The sequence below is a fragment of the Myotis daubentonii genome, chromosome 7, assembly GCF_963259705.1.
Source record: "Myotis daubentonii chromosome 7, mMyoDau2.1, whole genome shotgun sequence".
NCBI classification, from domain to species: domain Eukaryota; kingdom Metazoa; phylum Chordata; class Mammalia; order Chiroptera; family Vespertilionidae; genus Myotis; species Myotis daubentonii.
Window position 1 is genome coordinate 58,985,174 of NC_081846.1, and position 21,604 is coordinate 59,006,777.

General features: G+C 41.7%; 1 protein-coding gene across 4 annotated transcripts in view; it reads right to left on the bottom strand.

Annotated features, from left to right (window-relative positions):
* Nucleotides 1-20,810, bottom strand: part of GPD2 (glycerol-3-phosphate dehydrogenase 2) — a 141,025-nt gene extending 120,215 nt beyond the window's left edge. For 2 of the 4 annotated variants that reach the window (XM_059704403.1, XM_059704406.1), the window contains exon 1: nt 19,971-20,123. The gene's annotated coding sequence lies outside the window, so the exon portion shown is untranslated. Of the gene's footprint in view, nt 1-15,650; nt 15,768-19,970; nt 20,124-20,655 lie in introns of those variants that run through there. The other 2 variants (XM_059704404.1, XM_059704405.1) reach the window with 2 other exon arrangements.
* Between the last annotated feature and the right edge of the window lie 794 nt (nt 20,811-21,604).

Sequence of the window (21,604 nt, forward strand, 5' to 3'; positions counted from 1 at the left end):
TATTTCTTGGAATTTATTTTTAGTTCAAAGAAGGTGAGGAATTGCTTTCTGGCTCAGTCATAAACCCTGAACACCATTTACCATAAAGAACATACTAATGTAAAACGAAAATGTCAAGACAAGCTCTGACTTGATATTTTTAAACAAATCAAGATACTTCTTTAAATGTGTCCTTTATATTATAATATCTAGATGTCAGATGTAAAAAACATATAACATGACTTTGGTTAACCTGTTAGCAAGAACTTGGGAACCAGAGTCAGAAACCCCATCTGAAGTGTCAAAATGGGTGTTGTCTGGTCACTCATTCAGTGCATGTCAACCTCTACCAAATAGTGTACTGTGTTCCCCAAACCACCTTTACCCATACCCACAGAATCCTTTCCATTTCCCACCCTCAACATACCCTTGCTATCCCCTTAATAGCCATCACTCCCCATCCATCTGCACTAAGAAGTTACTCCTGCTACTTCATTTCACGTGTGCCCTTTCCATTCTTCTCTTACTAGGTTCTTATTGCTGATGTCTGATTTACATGATCTCAATTCTTTGTTATATATAATTAACCAGTTCATGTAGGATCAAGAAACCCAAGATATGAAGAAAGCTAAAAGAAATTGGATATTTTAACCAAGGTTCCAAAAGGGTCCCCACAATAATCCAGCAATTGTAAGAAGGCACTGGAAACTGCCTGGTCATCATACTTAAACACCATGAGAAAACTATATTTGTTTGATGTAGGGTGTGAAACTTAGAAAGCTAATTATTACAGGAAGTAAAAAACCTATACTGTAAAAAGTATAACATATTGGCAGAAGGAACTGAAGAGGACACAAATACATGGAAGGAAATACCATGTCCATGGGTTGGGCAGCTTAATATCATTAAAATGTCCATACTACCTAAAGCAATCTCCATATTCAGGCAATCCCTACCAAAATACCAATGGCATTATTCTAAAAACTAGCATAAATAATCCTAAGATGTACTAGGTGTACCAGTTAATAATGCGGATTTTTTTCAATAGATGGAGTAACACATATGTTGATATATATGCAATTTGATATGTATGCTATTTTGTTGTATTGACAGCAAGCTTCAAAACTTCATATGTCAAATTTGCTGAAGGTGTTAACATCATAGATATTTTTACACTTAAAAATGTCAAATTTCGTGCCAAAAAAAGAGCATTTGTGGGAAGTTTTAATTCATTACTTTATTTTAAAGAAAAGTGCTGCTGAAAAGTTATTGTATACTTTGGGAAGCTTATGGTGAACATGCTCCATCTCAAGATACTTGTGAACGCTGGTTTAAATGCTTTAAAAGTGATGATTTCAATGTGAAAGACAAAGAACATCCAGGTCAACCGAAAACGTTTGAAGACCAACAATTACAAGCATTATTGGGTGAAGATGCGTGTCAAACTCAAAAACAACTTGCAGGAAGATTAAAGGTTGTTCAGCAAACAATTTCCCATCGTTTACAAGCAATGGGGAAGATTTTAAAGGAAGGAAAATGGGTGCTATAGCAACTGAACGAAAGACAAATGGAAAACCGAAAAGTCATCAGTAAAATGTTGTTTCAACGGCACAAAAGAAAATCTTTTTTGCGTCGAATTGTGACTGGCGATGAAAAGTGGATTTACTTTGAGAATCCCAAATGCACAGAATCATGGGCTGATCCAGGTCAACCATCAACATCGACTGCAAGGCCAAATCGCTTCGGAAAGAAGACAATGCTCTGCATTTTGGGGGATCAGGAAGGAGTGATGTATTATGAGCTTCTAAAACCAGGTGAAAACTTGAATCCTGATTGCTACGGACAACAAATAACCTTTTTGAACCATGCTTTGATCGTGAAACGACCAGAATGTGCCAGAAGACACGGCAAAATAATTTTGCTTCATGATAATGCACCATCACACACTTCAAAACCAGTTAAAGACACGTTAAAAGATCTTGCCTGGGAAGTATTAACCCACCCACCGTATTCACCAGACCTTGCTCCTTCAGATTACCACTTGTTCTGATGATGGCACACACACTTTCTGAGCAGCACTTCAAAACATACGAAGAAGTGGAAAATTGGGTCTCTGAATGGTCTGCCTCAAAACAAGAAAAGTTCTATTGGGACGGTATCCACAAATTACCTAAAGATAGGGGAAATGTGTAGCTAGGGATGGAAGTTACTTTGAATAAAGCACTGTTGATGTTTCTCTTGAAATTATCGTGTTTTCTTTGATTACAAAATCCGCCATTATTAACCGGTACACCTAGTATATGGAACCACAAAAGACTCTGAATAGCCAAAGCAATCTTGAGAAAGAAGAACAAAGTTGAAGTTAGCACACTCCCTGATGTCAAACTATATTACAAAGCTATAGTAATCAAAACAGTATGGTACTGGCACAAAAACAGACTCATAGATCAATGGAACAGAACAGAGAGCCCAAAAATAAACCTTTGCTTATTTGGTCAAGTACTCTATGACAAAGGAGGCAAGAACATACTCTTTAATAAGTGGTGTTGGAGAAACTGGTCAGATAAATGCAAAATAATTAAACTGGGCTACTCTCTTCCACATATCAAATACATACTCAAAATGGATCAAAGACATAAATGTAACACCTGAAACCACTTAATTCCTAGAAGACAAATCAGCAATAAACTCTTTAGCAGGGATCTTAGCAGTATCTTTTTGGATATGACTCCTCGGGCAAGAAAAATAAAAGCAAAATAAACATATAGGAATACATCAAACTAAAAAACTTCTAGAAGCACAGAAAAGAAAACCATCAACAAAATGGAAATATTTGCAAATGGCATATCCGATTATGGCTTAGTGTCTAAAATATACAAGGAAATCATACAACTCAACATCAAAAAGCAAACAATCTGATTTTAAAATAGGCAGAGGACCTGAATAAACCATTTCTCCAAAAATATACAGATGACCAACAAGAATTGAAAAGATGCTCAACATCACTAATCACTAGGGAAATACAAATCAAAAACCACAAAGAGATACTGCCTCACACTAGTCAGAAGGGCTACTATGAAAAAGTCAACCAATAACAAGTGTTGGCAAGGATGTGAAGAAACAGGAGCCCTCATGACTATTCGTGGAATTATAAATTGGTGCAGCCACAATGGAAAGCAGCAAAATGGATGGACCTAAAGGGTATTATGCTTAGTGAACTAAAAGTCAGGCAGAAAAAGAAAATATATCATATGATTTACTAGTACCTTATATTTGGAATCTTCTCGGGTGAAGAGAAATCAGTGGTATAAAGTTCCAGTTATAAAATAAATAACTGGTTACCAGACTTAATATGGTGACCACATCACAAGATATATAAATGTCAAATCACTGTTGTAAACCTGAAACTAATATAATATTGTATGCCAATTATGTTTTAATGTAAAAATTTTTTTAAGTTCATGATTCCAATTCAGAATAAAACAATAACACTGTGAGCAAAACCACTATATAACTCAAGTAAATAACAGTCATCAGTAAAAGAAAAATAACAGGACAGTACACCTCCTGTCCTAACTCATGGCCACTAATTTTCTTCTGCATTCATCTTCTCTTTTATCAGAAAATTTACCTCCACTGTTGAAGTAACAACAACAAAAAAAAAGAATAAACAAAATATAATTTGTAAAGTCAAATATGTATTGAATTTTCATTTATTCAACAAATATTCATTGGGCACCTGGTGTGGTAGCCTGTGAGTAAACAAAGATGAATAATTCATAATTTCTGGCTTTAAGAAATTCATAGGTTAGAGAAGATTCTAAAACAAATACAAGAGATACAAATAAGGTTTGGAGAAGGGGCTAAGGGAGTAATTACCCCTGAGGGGAAAGGGAGATAGGAAACATCATCACAACAGGTTTGTAGAGAAAGCATTAGCTCAAATGTTGAAGGTTGACCAGGTGCAGGGTGAACATGAGCAAAGGCATGACAGCATGAATGAATATTTCATTTTCCAGAACAAGAGGGTGTGATATGCCTGGAGCACAGGAGGCTATGCAATAGTCATACGTGAGGAAGGAGGGGAGGAGACTGACCAGGCAGCAAGGCCACATCTCCGGAGATCTTATATGCCATTCAGAGGACGTTGGCCTTTGTCCAGTAGGCAATGAATTGGCAGGGAAGGCTTTTAGGTATATTTGCTGGTTGCATACTGTGTTATAAGGACTGTGCTAGTTGGCTTATACCCATTATCTTACTCCTTACAACATTCCTTGTAGGATCAGACAGAATCACATTTGAATTTAAAAGACCATTCTCCCATTCCCAGTTCCTTGAAGCAGTGCTGGGAGATACACTGAAAGGACATGAGTCTGGGAGCAGGGAAATCAGGAGACTGGGTGCAAACATCTACACATAAACTCCTACGGACATATACTTAAGCCCATGACAGTGACAGTGGAGTGGAGAGCACAATAGTCTAAAGGGAAGATTGCTATGATCATTGCCTCCAGAAGCAGCACTCCTTAGTTTCTGCCAAATAGGAGAAAGCACCTCCCCCAGGGATCACACCACCATCTTGGCTAGGAAGAGGCCCTTAGAGAATGTGGTCTCCTGCCACTTGAGAGTGGTGCCCAAGGAGGCCTTTATTCTCCAATTGGCCATTAGGCCATCAGGAGATGCCTAAGGCTATGGAAACTCAGGAGCCTTTTGCTCATCGTTGGCTACCAAGTCAAAAGGAGCTGCCACAAGGTCTTCACCCAGCTTCCTCCAAGATATCTCAGGACCAATTCCAGCATGCCTCATAATCCGCGTTACCTCAGTCTTCACCAGAAACTACCTGCCCATTACTTACCTTCTCAGCCATCCCCCTGCCCCTTCTGTCATCTGAAACTCACTGTCTACCCTCCACAAACTCCATAATACTCTCTTCTCTGAATGTTCCTTCTACCAGGCAAAACCCAGAAACATGGAGAAAGCAAGGTTTAACCTGAATTTTAAGGCTAAAGCTTATTAACACCGTTTTTCCAGTATTCCATCAAGGGGAGGTTGATTATACACTCAGATTTAAGCCTAGTGTTCAGCCAGTATAAATAGGGATGGCTGTACCAGTTGCTAAAATATCAGAACATCTATGAACCATATGGTAAGTAGATCCTTGCCTGGGACGTTCCTATGATAAAGTGATTAAAGAGTTAATGCTTGGCTGCCAAAACCGGTTTGGCTCAGTGGAAAGAGCGTGGGCCTGCGGACTGAAAGGTCCCAGGCTCGATTCCGGTCAAGGGCATGTACCTGGGTTGCGGGCACATCCTCAGTAGGAGATGTGCGGGAGGCAGCTGATCGATGTTTCTCTCTCATCGATGTTTCTAACTTTCTATCTCTCTCCCTTCCTCTCTGTAAAAAATCAATAAAAATATATTTAAAAAAAAAAAAAAGAGTTAATGCTTAGCTTCCCAAAAGATACCCAGGATCCTACTACAAACCAAAAGCTTGCTTCTGTGATTCCCATTCCACTTGAGTTGTAAATACTTTGAGTAACACTCCAGCTCCTATCCTAAAAATACCCCAGCCTGGAAATGAATTGTCTCTTTCACCTTCCAATTTCTCCTCTATCCTCTTTCAAAAATCATACCTGTTTTGAAGTTCATGTCACTAGACTTTACCACCCATTATCCCTTCTTGCTGTCATCGACTCATGTACTACTGTTTGCCCTCATTCACTGATGACGAGCGCCCGGCTGTTTCCCTTTCCAAACTGTCCTTGTAGGATCAGACAGAATCACATTTCACTTCACTCTAGCTATCTTCTACATGTCCATGGAGCCTCCAGCTCCTAAACCATCTCACCTCTGATGATCTTCTCTTCGACCCAGTTTCAGTCACCCACTCTCATTCTTACAACCTCTGATTTGGCATCTTGATTACTTGCATGAGTTCTGAGACTTCAAGCATCCCACAATGTGAGCACCACTTTTTCTTTTTCCAGCTCATCTATTCTGCTATTTCTTTCTATTGCAGCATCTTCTTGGCAGTATCTGGCTTTCCAATCCATTGACCCTACAATTTCTTCCACTATTAGTTACACCCTCACTTTCATGTCTTCCAAGTTTAGAGTCAAGGTCCATCATTGTAACCTCTCCTTTGCAAGCACGAGTAAGTCCCTTAGACCTCTCTTCCTGCTTCTCAATCACCTGGCTCATCCTCCAATTGCACCCAACCATTGGCCTGTTCCAAGCCTCCGCCTACAAAGCTGAAGAAATGCCTGGAGGAAAACACACAACCACAACTAGCCTCAATTTAAATTCATGGCTGCAAATCTATAATGGGCACTTCCTGGAGATGTTTCCAAACAGCTATTGCAAATCTTTTTCCCCAAACCTGTTTCACTCCTCCCCACCCCAATATTCTCACACTTCCTTGGGAAAGAAGAAGCAATCAGGTAAGAACTCCACTTTCCCACAACCCAAACCATGACCTTTCAGCTTCTACCCATTGTCTCTGCAATCCTTTTTTCTTTTTTTAATATATTTTTATTGATTTCAGAGAGGAAGGAAATGAGAGAGAGAGATGGAAACACCAATGATGAGAGAGAATCTTCTATCGGCTGCCTCCAGCACGCCCCCAAATGGGGATCAAGTCTGCACCTGGGCATGTGCCCTAACCGAAAACAAACTGTGACCTCCTGGTCAACACTCAACCACTGAGCCATACCGGCTGGGCTCTGCAGTCCTTTTTACTATGACTGAACTGTTCCTATTCCTAGTAACCTCTTCATTTGTACCCTAGATCTCCTCACTTCCTGGCCCTTTAGGAATTATACTCCAACATTTACCCATCACTCTTTCCTGTCTTCATTAGTTTTTCCTTGCTCCTTAATCATTCTATCATTTCTTCTCTACTTAAGCTCACTCTATTACTCTCTGGTTCCTAAAAATACCCTCTCTTAACCAATATCTTCTTCCAAGAATTTTCCCATTTCTCTGATTCTCTTCACAGCAAAATTTATATAAGTTGTTTGTAAGCACTGCTTACACAACTCAATCCAATAACCTTTCATCCCAGCTTCTACTTAAACTGTATGTCAGACTGTCAAAATCACAAATGGCCTCATTTCACCAAATGCAATAACTACAACTGACACATCTCCTTTTAAAAATATTTGAACTCGCCCTGACTTGTTTGGCTCAGTGGATAGAGCGTTGGCCTGCGGACTGAAAGGTTCCAGGTTCGATTCCAGTCAAGGGCATGTACCTTGGTTGCGGGCACATCCCCAGCGGGGAGTGTGTGGGAGGCAGCTGATCAATGTTTCTTTCTCATCAATGTTTCTACCTCTCTATCCCTCTCCCTTCCTCTCTGTAAAAAAAAAAAAAAAAAAAAAATCAATAAAATATATTAAAAAAAAATATCTGAACTCAACTTGAGGGATACCACACTCCTGATTTCCTTCCTATCCCACTGGCAACTCCTCCTTCTCTTCTAAACAATTCAGTGTTCCTAATGGCCCCAGTCTCTATATATACATTCTCAATGGGTAATTCCATCCAGTATCAAATACAACCTTCAGCAAATTATTTCTAACTCTGTATCTTCAGCCAAAATGCCACTTAGAATCTCCAAACGCCATTTATCCAATTGTCTCCAAAGAAATATCTAATAAGTGCCTCAACCTCAACATAGCCCAAAACAGAATTTTATGCCTTCTGTCAAGCTTGCTTCTCTCCCAGTTCTCCCTTTCTCAGTTTATGGTCCAGTTCCTCAAGTAACAAATGTAAGCCTCTTTCTAGTTTCTTGTTTCCTCTCTATATATAATTAATCTATCAGCAAGATCAGTCAGCTAACTCTATCTCAAAAACATATCCTAAATCCATTCACTTCTTTCCATCTTTAACACAATGCTTGTCCATACAACTGTGATTTCTCAGTTGGGCAATTAAAATAGACTCAACTGAAATCCTGTTTCCAATCTTCCTTCCCTCACCTACCCTAATCCAGTCCACTTTTAGCAACCAGAGCAGTCTTTGATAGCATGCATTCTGAATGGGGGCAGTAATACCCACAAGGGGGAAAAACTGGTTGGGGAAGGGGGGGATATTTTATATAACAATGATTTGTTGTTCTTCAAAGCTCAACTCTACCCAACAAAACCATATTCCTTAATATTTAATTAATACTCTCTTGCTAGGGCAAAATTAATTTAAATTTTTAATTAATTTCCATTTAATTTTTCTTTTTAGAGAGACATGAGAAAAGAAGTTAAGAGGGACACTGTTTTTTTTTTTAATATATTTTATTGATTTTTTACAGAGAGGAAGGGAAAGGGATAGAGAGTTGGAAACATCGATGAGAGAGAAACATCGATCAGCTGCCTCCTGCACACCTCCCACTGGGGATGTGCCCGCAACCAAGGTACATGCCCTTGACTGGAATCGAACTAGGGACCCTTCAGTCCACAGGCTGACATTCTATCCACTGAGCCAAACCGGTCAGGGCAGAGGGACACTTTTTTATAGCAAAACCACAGCATTTCATTTACTGGCACATAATCATCCAATGGCTTACGTAACTGTGGAACAAAATCTAAGTGCCTTAATCTGCCTTATAAAGCTCTATAGGATTGGCCGCCGGGACTGTAATCCTCCCTGCCTTCCACCCCTACACCAAGCACGTGGCCATAATCCACAAGATCACACCCTACAACTACCCAGTGCCCCTCCGAGATGATGGGAACATGCCCCACGTGCCCAAACCATTCCCAGGGCCCACGGGCCCAAGCTTGGAGTGGCTGAATAAACTGTGAATACCTCCACTAACAGGGAGGAGGTATCCTTCCCTGTGGCCCCAATAAGAATGTGAAAATAGGAGAAAAAAAAAAGCTCTTCTGGCCCTTGCCTACTTTTTAAAGATTCTCTTGTACATTGTGGAAGACTGAAAGATATCCACTCAAAAGATATCCACATCCTAAACCCTAGAACTTGTGAATGTTATATAACCAAAAATAAAAATAAAAAGCCCTTCGCAAATGTGATTAAACAAAGGATCTTGAGATGGAGAAATTATCCTAAATTTCCAAGATGGAAACCGAATGTAATCACACACATCATTATAAAAGGAGGCAAAGGGAGATTTGACACACACAGAAGAGAAGGCATTGTGACCACAGAGGCAGAGATTGCAATAATTAACCATAGCTAATAAGTGCTGGTAGGCACCAGCAGCTGGAAGAAGCAAGGAACAGATTGTTCCCTAGAGCCTAAGAAGAGAGTACAGACTTGCAACACCTTGATTTTGGCCAGTGACCCTGATTTTGAAACTCTGGCCTCCTGAACTATGAGGGAATAAATGTCTGTCTGTTTTAAGCCACCAAGGTTAGATAATTTGTTACAGCAGCCACAGGAAACTAGTACAGACAGCTCTCACTCTCACTCACTAAGTTCCAGGTTTATTCACCTTCTTCTGCCATCGGATTCACCAGGAATACAAGTAGGGTTTTGGTACCAACCATGTCCACTGCCTGAAATGCTCTTCTCATCTTTGTACAGCTAGCTCCTTCTGGTCACTTAGGAAACAGCTCAAATGTCAGCTCTTTGGACAGTCCTTCCCAAACCAACCAAATCCAAAATAATCCCATAGCTATCACCATCTCATAAGTCATTTCTTAATTTAATCATGATTACTTCTCCCCCGATGCCCAGAAAGTAAACTCTACAAAAGCAGAGATCAGCCCAGCGCGTGTGGCTCAGTGGCTGAGTCGCCCTATGAACCAGGAGGTCAGGGTTCGATTCCTGGTCATGGCACATGCCCGGGTTGTGGGCTCGATCACCAGTGGGGGGCATGCAGGAGGCAACCGATCGATGATTGATTCTCTGTCATTGATCTTTCTCTCTTTCTCTCCCTCTCCCTTCCTCTCTGAAATCAATAAGAATATATATATTTTTAAAAGCAGAGATCATATCTGTTTTGTATATCACTATAATCTTAATTTGTAGGAAAATGTCTGGCACATAATTAGGTGACTGATAAACTTCACAAATGAATAGATGCCATAGGTGGGAGAAAACATGGTGGTGCTCTTCAATTATAGAGAAGAGACAGTATTTAGAGAGCGGGAGAGATGGTGAGTCCTGTCTTGACTGTGGGACATCCAAGTAGAAATGTCCACTGAGTCTGAACTCAAGGAAGAGCTCTAGTTGGAGATGTTGACTTCGGAATCATTGAATGGGATTTGGCAGATAAATCTGATGGTGCAGAGAGCATCTACAATGAGAAGACAGTAAATTGAGGAAGAGACCCTGGAAACTCCCATATCAAGGAGAAGAACCTTCAGAAATATCCTCAAGGAGCAGTCCAAATGAAGAACAAAGAATCATAGTAGCCTAGTGAAGTTCAATTTCATGAGGGAATGAGCAGCACCAGGCATTCCAACTAATAAGGTCTCATTGCTTGCCAGTCAGGAGAACACCAGAAATCATAACAAGAACAGATTAATCTAAGGTAGAAGCCAAATTGCTAACAGCTGTAAAGTAAATGGAAGGGGAAGAAGTAAAAAAACAACATATAAAATATGCTTTCAGGAAGCATAGCTTGAAAGAAAGGAGGAAGTGAGCATGGAGCAAGAGGAGAGTGCAGGGTGGAGGAATAGTTCTGGTTTTCAGTCTGGTTTGTTTTGTAATGGGAGAATCTTGAACATTCTTATAAATATTTAAAATCAGGTGAACATGGAGAAATCATGGAGTAAGCTATCTGAGGGGATGAGAAGTATTGAGGAAAGCATCAAGTTTGGATAACTCTACCTCAGTGTTGGTAGTGATTGATGGAGTTGGTGGGCTCAGATATGTAGATGTGGAAAGGAGAGTAAAATCTTGAAAGTTGACCTATCTGTGTTTTCTCAGTATAAGAGGATGCAAGAACACTATGAGGGGTATAGCTAACTCTTCACTAAAAGCCAATATTCTCTTCTTCCTGGGCCCAGCTAGACTACATTTGCCAATCTCCCTTTGCTAATAAGTGTGTCTGTGCACCTGACTTCGGGCCAATGGTATGTGAGTGGAATTGGTACATTTATTTTAAGACTAAGCATTTAGAAAGTAGATATGCTTCTCTTTCTCTTTCACTAGTTGAAAATAGAGTGATTTTCAACCAATGGGCCACAAGAACTTTTTAAAAATGCAATGCCTGACTATCTAGTAGGGGCACTGACCTATTTTCCCTTAAGTTGTCAAATTTTAAAAAATGACAACAGCCAACACAACAATAGCCATCTGGTGTGAATGAATCAAAATTATACCTATTTTTTGTCAGATTGGCAAAATACATATTTTTCAGTGTGCCGCAGAATTTTAGTAATTAGCTTATGTGTGCCATGAAATGAAAAAGGTTGAAAAATGTTGCCCTAAGGGGTGTCAGAGTAATAAAATGAAAAGTTCCAGAATGCCTGAATCACCCAGTGGAGGAAAGCCACTCACCAACCAAGCCATGATCTGTTGTATTGTGCTTTTATCTATTTTCAGATCTTTCTGTTATGATAGTTTAGTCTGCTCTAACTGCTGTCAATCATCTTCTGATTTTAAAAAATGCACAGGTGGGGTAAAAGGCTCAAAGAAAATGCTGAAGATCCCGAAAAGCTATGGCAAGAAATGGGAAAAGGTGCCGTCTAGAAACAGGTGCAAGAACTGTGGCTGAAGAACATAAATTTGCATGTACTGCCAATGAGCATAATAGTGTTCAGTTCTCCAATATCATCCATAAACCCAGGTGTAGAAGTGCAAAAAGCAGACTAATTTCAAGTTGTAGGTTGTTTCCACATCCATTAAGACTAAAGAGGATTTTAACAATGTCATGGGTCCCTAGAAGTCAAATCAAAAGAATATCATGGATGCTAAAGAGTCAAGTATTAGAAAGTGGAAGTGCTAAGCCCAGCCTGCATGGCTGAGTGGTTGAGCGTCGACCTATGAACCAGGAGGTCACAGTTCAATTCCCAGTCAGGGCACACGCCCAACTTGTGAGCTAGATACCCAGTGTGGTGTGTGCAGGAGGCAGCCGGTCAATGATTCTCGCTCATCATTGATGTTTCTATCTCTCTCTCCCTCTCCCTTTCTCTCTGAAATCCATAAAAAATATTTTTTTTAAAAAAAATGGAAGTGTTAAAGTCAAAGTTCAATAAGTACAGCAATAGAATCCAAAGTAGCAAATAGCAGGAAATGCATGACAGATCTGTGAGTACAATTATATTTTTATTCTATTTCTGTATAGTTTTCAAGGAAGTTTCTGTCATACCAGAAAATAACTATGTGGCTTTGAGTGACTCACTTAAGTTCTCTGGAACTGTTTCCTCAATGATGTGACAGAATTCATTATTGATATGAAAAGATGTGCCCAAAGTGCTTAGCACAGTGCTTGGAATATGATGATTGCTCAATAAATGATACTTATTACTATTTATTATAAATAGTAAAAAGACAGAGTTAGATTAGCTCTCTAACCCCCTTCCTACTTTAAAATCCTGTGAATCTATATTTTTTTAGAAATATACCAGCTACTTAATGGTCGGTTAGGGTGAGGGAAAGGGGTTAATACTAGCAAATGTTATGAAAGAAATCAATAAAAATATACTTGTATGACAGAGCCTATTAGCATAAACCAGGAGGGAGATCAAGGAACACAGCATCTCCCAGATGTAAATGCTACATCTAGAAAGGCTGAAGAAAAAAAAAAAAAACTCAAGGAAGTAAGAGAAGTTAGGGCAGGGTCCAGCAGTGAACAGAACCCACTGGCCAAGACTGTCTATCCCTTAGGCAGGACAAGAGCAATAAAACACTCCATACTTTTTTATGGGCTTTAAATTCCATGCAGCCCAGCCAGCTCATTTAACAGAGGGAGAAAATGAAATTTTCAGAGACTGACCAAAGCCACACTTAAGTGGCTATGATGTGACTTTGGGGATGCATAGAAGTAAACACAGCTCCCCAAATACTCCTTCTATTATCTAGCCTACATAAATGGTCCCCAAGACGTTTGTCCCCTTAGAACCCAGAAACCTTTGAGAAGGTGACAAGTTAACTTTATCAATTGTACTGTTATGAATTCATTTTCTGAATTCTTTAAGAGGCTGGATTAAGTGGGCAGGTGGAGGAGAAGGGTTAAATGAGTGCAGAGAAAAGAGTCCTAAGAGCTCTGGCAAAGGTGGCTGAGCCCTCAGCGGATATCAAATGACCTCCTCAATTGTATATCCCTCCACTGATTTTCAGGGACTGTTTTTATAAATTTGGTTCAAATGCAGTTTTCCATCCCTCCTCCTAAATATACTTTATATGTCAAAACTGCCAAATGTGTAGGGAGAAAGGGGAGGCCTGAAAGACAAAATATCCAGTTTAAATGACTATCTGAGATGCACCTGCCCGAGTGTTACCTGCTGTCTACTCACACCCAACCCATTTCTACCACTTATTTCTTGAGCAATTAAGTGATGAGTAAATTGTGATGCAATCATTCATTCAGCAACTATTTACTAGGTGTCCTCTACATGCAAAACGTGGGTTGGGCACGTCAGGTCTACAAAATTGTGTAAGATCCAGCCTCTGTTCTGCACGATCTCCTGCAGGAGAGGAAATGATGCACTTTTAATTATCATACACAGGTATAAATAAGAGACTGAGAATGTCATAAAAAGAGTAGTTGAAGTGTTTAGAAAATGTACAGTATTCACTACAACATTATTTACAATAGCCAAGATATGGAAGCATCCTAAGTGTCCATTGATAGATAAATGGATAAAGATGTGGTACATACTTACAATGGAATACTCTTCAACCATAATAAAGAATAAAATCTTGCCATTTTAACAACATAGATGGACATAATATTATGCTAAGTGAAATAAGTTGGACAGAGAAAGCCAAATACTATATGATTTTACTTATATGTGAAATCTAAAAAAACAAAGTTCAACAATAAATATTTTTAAAAAATTAAAAAACAAATAAAGAAAACAAAACAAACAGACTCATAAAATCAGAGATGAAGCTAATGGTGGCCAGAGAAAAGGGGTTGTGGGGGGATGGGTGGAAAGGTATACGGGAATACAGTCAGTAATACCATGATAAATGCACGGTGACAGATGATTACTAGACTTAGTGTGGTGCTTACACATGTGTCACATCATTATATTGTAAACCTAAAAATAATATGCCAATTATACTTAATTTAAAAAACAAACAGAATTTAAGACAAAAAAAATATAGAAAATGTGCATAACATTTCTGACTGGGCTGTGAGGGAAAGCATCATGAAACTGGCAGCTAGTGGTCAGGATACTCAAGGACAGATAGGATTTCAATTGGTGAAGCAGGAGGAAGATCATTAGTATCGGGTGAGCAGTAAGAATAACACAGATTAAAGGGATGCCAAGTAATCCAATTTGGCTAATTCACAAGATAGATAAGGCAAGAAACTGAGGTGGAGGGATTGAACAAAAAAAAAAAGAGAGAGAGAGAGAAAGAACTCATGGACACAGACAACAGTGTGGTGATCGCGGTGGGGGTAGGGGGTTGGGGGGTGGAGTGTGGAGGTGGGAGAGGGTATAGGGGGGATAAATGGTGATGGGAAAAATAATAAAATAAAATAAAATAAAGGGAAAAAAAGATGAGAAGAGTCATAAATTCCACGACAAATATTTAGAACTTTATCCAACAGGACTGAATGAGCCTCGGAAGGGTGGAACAGAGAGTGATATGATCAAAGCAGTTTTGATGTTACCACAATGAAACCAAACATCCTTTCTTTATTCCACTTAAATAAGGAAAATGACTTTTGAGAACCTAATACTCTGAACTGCACTATTTTTACCACTTTGCAAATAAACATGTTTATTATGTTTTAGTGAAATAATAACAGCATAAAATCTTAACCAAAATTTTTCTTAAATGCTTCCCATGAACATACACTTTTGTTCCTATTGTATAACCAACTGGCCTTAGTGGTCATTGTTGGATATAAAGTAAGTAATAAAGCTTTCTCAGCTTGTGTCAATAAGTCACACTCAGAGGCTATCTCATTTGACAGTAGCAGCTTGTAGAAATCTCATTTTCAGGAAACAGACTCTCTGTTAGTTTATGGGGTTTCTTTTCTCCTCTATCTTACAGCATTTTACAGAAGAATATAGGCAGGTGATCAAATATGAGATATCAAAGAGGACATATCACTATTTTAAAAATATGAGGCTAAAAAAAAATCTAAATTAGATAGTAATTGTTCAAAAAAATACCCACACATTGCCCTAGCCCAGCGGTTCTCAACCTGTGGGTCGCGACCCCTTTGGGGGTCGAACGACCCTTTCACAGGGGTCGCCTAAGACCATCGGAAAACACATTTATAATTACGTATTGTTTTTGTGATTAATCACTATGCTTTAATTATGTTCAATTTGTAACAATGAAAATATATCCTGCATATCAGATATTTACATTACGATTCATAACAGTTGCAACATTACAGTTATGAAGTAGCAACAAAATAATTTTATGGTTGGGGGTCACCATAACAGGAGGAACTGTATTAAAGGGTCGGCGGCATTGGGAAGGTTGAGAACCACTGCCCTAGCCGGTTTGGCTCAGTGGATAGAGCGTCAGCCTGGGAACCTAAGGGTCCAGGGTTCGATTCCAGTGAAGGGCACATGCCTCGATTTGCAGGCTTTTCCCCAGCCTGGGCCCTGGTCGGGGCTCATGCAGGAGGCAACCAATCGATGTGTTTCTCTCACATCGATGTTTCTCTCTGTCTTTCCCTCTCTCTCCCACTCTCCCTAAAAAGCAATGGAAAAATATCTTCGGGTGAAGATTAACAAGAACAAAAAAAAATACCCACACATTAACAGTATCTATTAAAAAAGAAAGTATCACAATCAGTAATAATTTCAATTTGCCTGAAAAATTAATGGACATCCCCAAATAATGTTTTAAAATTTTGTTAATACATATGTCACAAAAAATATTAGTTAGGTGGGAAACATTTCCCACTAATTAACTAGCTTTCCCCACTAATTTTAGTGAACTAATAAGACAAAAGCTTGACCTAATTAAATTCAAAAACCATGTTTTGTCTGCTGCATAAATCAGAACTCTGATTTTGAAAGAACCAACGTAAAATTCTCAACTGAAAAATGGGAAACAAGAGCACAGACATGCCGAAACCGGTTTGGCTCAGTGGATAGAGCATCGGCCTGCGGACTGAAAGGTCCCAGGTTCGATTCCGGTCAAGGGCATGTACCTGGGTTGCGGGCACATCCCCAGTAGGAGATGTGCAGGAGGCAGCTGATTGATGTTTCTCTCTCATCGATGTTTCTGACTCTCTATCTCTCTCCCTTCCTCTCTGTAAAAACTCAATAAAATACATATAAAAAAATTTAAAAAAAAAAAAAAGAGCACAGACACGATGTAGGGAGAAATATTTAAACCAAGGTACCAGTAAGACCCTCCAACAAAAAAATCAGGACACAAAATTAGATTTCTGGACAAACTTTGACTACAAATATCATCTGAACATCCTCAGGTATTTAAACCATTAGCTCCCCGAGTTTCTTTTTCCATAAATGTCCCTGAGATCAATCCCATCATTCTACATTTCTTTCCCCCATCTTGTCAACAATTCTAAACAAAGAAATATACAACATGCTCTTTATTTGTTTCTTCTTCCAAGTTTTCCTCTTATCTCAGAGGTAGTAAGTCCTAATGGAATTATCTAAGTATTTTTATAAACATTGAAAAACACTTCGATAATTCCTTCTTGGTTTACTTACATTCAGTCCTTCCCTATCTCCCAAAATAACAATCCTGAAGTTAGCCAGTTGTGGAGGGCCCAAGCCTAATGACTAGTAATTTTCCCTGACACTTCAGATAAAAACTATATACTCCATTGTACCCAACTGGATAGAGCAACAGGCCATCTAACACATGTGTATTAAAAGTGGCAATTCCAAACCTGGGCTTTAAAATTTCAAAGACATAGTGAAAAGCACTATTTAGTACACATACAAAGTTTTGCTATAGGTTTCTAATATACTTTTCCATAGATAGTTCATTTTGAAAGCAGATGATGGTGCTGGCATTTTGATACACTGAAGTACAAAATAGCAAACATTCTTGAAACAAAGATGATCTGCTGTAATCTTTTTTTTTTCCTGCTATAATCTTTAGGAAACTTTAAGTCTCTCTGTTGCTAATATGAGATTCTCTTCACCATTAAATTGTCTCAAGCACTTGAACTCACATTAACATCTCCCTTCCACAACCACAAGAGTTACAAGCTAAGCCAGACCGGGCTTGGCTCAGTAGTTGAGCGTCAACCTATGAACCAGGAGGTCCTGGTTTGGTTCGGGGCAGGGAGCATGACCGGGCTGTGGGCTCCATCCCCAGTGTGGGAAGTGCAGGAGGCACCTGATCAATGATTCTCTCTAATCACTGATGTTTCTATCTCTCTCTCTCCTTTTCTCTCTGAAATTAATTAAAATATATATTTTTAAATAGTTTTAAGTTGACATTTTACCACTGGGTATATGATTATGCAAGGTCTTTCGTTGGCCTCTAGTTGTTTTACATGTATATATTTTACCTTGTAAAACAAACTGAACTTCTCAAAAGCAGGATAACCATACTTTTTCTTTACCTAGCGCTTGGTACTATATAATGCTGCACAAGCCCACAGAAAACTTCATTTAAGAAGCCAAGTGTTACATACATTTGATTTCTAATGCTCTTTCTGAAGTGTGAACCTTTTGAGCTCGGCGTGTCAGCATTTTGAAAAACCCTAACTTAACTCTGGTGCCGTGTCACATATAGAAATTTTCTGATATTTGCAACCATAGTAAAACAAAGACTTATATTTTTGATATTTATTTTATATATTTAAATGCCATTTAACAAAGAAAAATCAACCAAAAAAATGAGTTCGCGTGTCACCTCTGACACGCGTGTCATAGGTTCGCCATCACTGACTTAGGACAACCTAGAGAGTCTGGTTGACAAGCAGGAAGAAACAAGTTTTGAAAACATCATCATATTTAAAAAAAAAAACACAGGAGAAGTTAGATAATGATCTGGAAATTACTTCCCTTCTCTAACAACCCTAGCTGCCACTAACCACCTTCCCTCCCCTCACCCCCCAATCAGACACACCAAATTAAAGAGGAGAGAGCCTGGATAATTCATGCATGACATGCTACAGCTAAATTATCTAGCTAACTGTGTTCTTTGCCCAAATCTTCCCTTTATGAATGTAAAAAGAAAACATATAAGGAAGAAAGCTAATATTTTAAGTCTACTTCCTGACAGGTCCGTCTCTAGCATGTATTATCTCATAAGTTATTATGCACAGTTCGCCAAGGAGATAATTGAGGCTCAGTGAGTTTAAGTAGATTAATGCCAAAGTCTTTGGTTTTCTTCCCCAGCTACACTCAGCTAGAGTTTGTCCCACAGTGTAGTCACTCATTGAGGAAACATCCACTGAGGGCTTATTACATGCTAGTCACCACTCTAGGCATTAGAAATACAAAACCGTGTGAGGCTGATCAAGTCCTCTCACAGAACTGACAAGCTGGTGATGACAGAAAACAAATAACCAACCAGAGGTTTAAAATTCACCAAAATGATTTTTGTACAATGATAGTTATTTTTTTTAATATCTATAATGAGATTAAATAGCTGCAAAAACTAAATGGAGAGGTGGGATGTAAGACCCACTGATGAGTAGTAGCATTGTGGCCCTGCTGTCAATTACTGGGCCAGGACACTGCACCTTTTAATAATTCAGAGGAAGAGAAAAGGAAGCACAGCTTTAATGCTGTTCAGAATTTCTTTATAGAATCAAGTGACTGATACCAGAATGGGCAGCTCGGTCAGTGTCAGTCCTTAAACCCCAAATTCCACCTTTCATCTATTATTCACTAAGGAACTGGGTCATTACTTGAAGAGCTGATTTGTAAAGTCAAGGGAATGTTAAACTTGACATATGCCCCTTTGAGAAACACATCATAAGGTGCCCCAGGCTACACATGGTATCCATTGGGCAATGGCATCCAGCAAATGGCCAGCAAAAACTGTAGGACTCCGGACCCTAGATTGCTTAGTAGCTACCAGGAAGTGTTTGGCACCAGTTGCCATTTAGCCTCCACACTCCAAAAAGAAACTTCACATCTCTTCAACTTGGAACATAGGCAGAATTCTAAGCAATAAAGATACGATTAAACTTACCCTTCCTTCCCTCACCGAGTTATACAAAATATAAGTTGACTAAGTTAGCTGCTAGCTATTCCTATAGCTGCCTCTTCTCGTGGTATTTATGATGTGCTTGTAGTTTGGGTGGGAAGACTGGGAGAATTTGTTTGCAAACGACGTTGGGACTCGTATGGAAGGAGGGAGCGAGTGGCCCTCCGCATACACGGTGGGAGGCAGTCCAGAGCAGCACCTCATTCAGAGCTACCCCTTGCTGCCAGCGCATTCTGTGCACGTCTCTTCTCGCTCCGTAGAAGTTACTCCTCGGGGAGTGGAGGCTGCTGTAAGTTCATCTGAGCCCCCACGCCTTCCACTTCTCCCCAGAACTGCCAGCCTCCAGCAGGGAAGGTCCTCAAAGAAGCCTCAGCGCCCTTCCAGAACCCTCCCCTCTTCTGCTTCAGAAGGGAGCAACAGTCCTCACCAGGGAGCGGCATCCACGCGCCGAAAGTTTGCGGAGAACTTTCAGGGAGAGGGAATACCAACCCTCCCCGCGAAATCTCGCCACTTAACTAAGGAAGCGAATGTATTACCACCACCATCCCCCACCCCCCAAAGTAAACAGCTAAGCCCCAGATAAGAATGGGTCCACCTTCAGTTGTTGGGGAGACGGTACAACTCTGTCCCCGGATTCCCGCCACCGCCCACCCCGACACAGGAGCTGCAGCGCGCGGGCCGGGTCCGGAGGGAGCCCTGCCAGCGGGGGGCGCGGGCGGGGGGCTCCCAGCAAGCACACACCTGAGACCGGTCCTGCGGCGCGAGGGGAGACAGGGCGGGAGCGCGGGTTCGTCGGGCCGGGGCGGAGTCGGTCTCGCTCGGAATCAGCGCCGGGGCCGGGCGCGCGCGGATGTCACTCCGGGGCGGGGCGGGGCGGGCCGAGCCGGTGTAACCCGACGCGCCCCGCCCGCCGCGCTTCCTCCTCCCTCCCCGCTCCGGCTCGGGCTCCCGCTCCTGCTCCCGCCCCGGGGGTGGCCTGGGGGCGCGGCCGCTCCTCCGGCCCCGACCCTTAGGGCCTGGCTCCCGGGGCCCTGGCTCCTCCGGCCCCGCGAGGAGGCGCGGAAGTGGAGGCGTGCGCTGGTTCGCGGGCGGCGAGTTGGCGAGGTCTCCGCGGCCCAATGAGCGCGATCGGACGGGGACCCGGGGCTCCGGGCCCGCCGGGTGGGGTCACGGCGCGGCGGCTGCCATGGGCCCTGTCCCAGGCGCCGGTTCCTGCCTTGAGCCCTCGCCCTGCCCCACTCCAGACCCTCCGCCCCGCCTTGCCAGGTGGCTGCCAGACAGGAAAGCCTGGCTGGACTAGGCCGGGGAAGATGGTGGAGGCGTCCGATGGCCTCTGTCCACCAGGCGAGCCGCCCTGCCACCTGCCCGGGAGGGGAGACGCTCGCCCGCTGGCCCGCCCGCTCGCCCGCCCGCGGGGTTGGCTTACCTGATTTCTCGCCACCCGCCCACGAATCTGGCTTCCCCTGCTCTGCGGGCAGGCTTCCCTGGGCCTAGAAACGCGTCTGGGAGGCGGGCGAACCCCTGGGAACCTCCCCACCCCCCGGTCAGAGCCCAGCGCCCTGGCCCGGCTCCCCCCGCGCGCTCTGGAGGCGCGCCCGGCCTCCTGACTCCCCGCCTGAATGTCAGCGCGGGGACCCGCCGGGACCGAGCCCAGGCCCCGGGGGGAGGATGCTGAGCACAGGCTCCTCAGGCCCAGCTTCGAACAGGTGGGGGAGGCGCAGAGCCCGCAGTCGAGCAGCAGGCTTCCCAGTTGCACCCCCCAACACTGACCCTGCCCACTGAGCATGCCCAGCTCCCGTGGAACTACAAGTGTTAGGCCAGGCCAGGGGGAGCCCAGACGGGTGCTGATGGGATTCAAATAAATGGAGCCCATTTCTTTCTTGAGGACCTTTCCTCCGAAGACCTCTGGCCCTTTACAGATATTTCCAACGTGTTGTTGGAAAATATCCAGGGGCGGTTTGGGAAGGCCTTCCAAGGGAAGGCGGCCAAATTTGTTCCAACCCAAATCAAAGTGGTGGGTTTTTTCCAATTATTTTATATTAAGTCACATACTAATTTCTTTAAATACCGCATAATTATTAAAATTAACCCCGAGGCATGTGTAGGTTCATTGCGTCCCAACTTCAGTAACTTCAGGAAACCAGCCTCCCCAGTGGATAGGGGATCTGGTGGAAGAGTGGTTGTCAGCCTTGGCTACTAGAGGGGTTCAGAACAGGCCCCACCAAGATGTGCTATTTTGGCAAATGGATTATTTTAAGTTGAGGCAGTGGAGACCCTATGGGGGGCTGATGGAGAAACGTTTATCTCTCCCTTAAAGGATCTACATTGGGAGCCTTGCAGATAATGAGTTATTACAAGAACTAACGTTTTAAGAC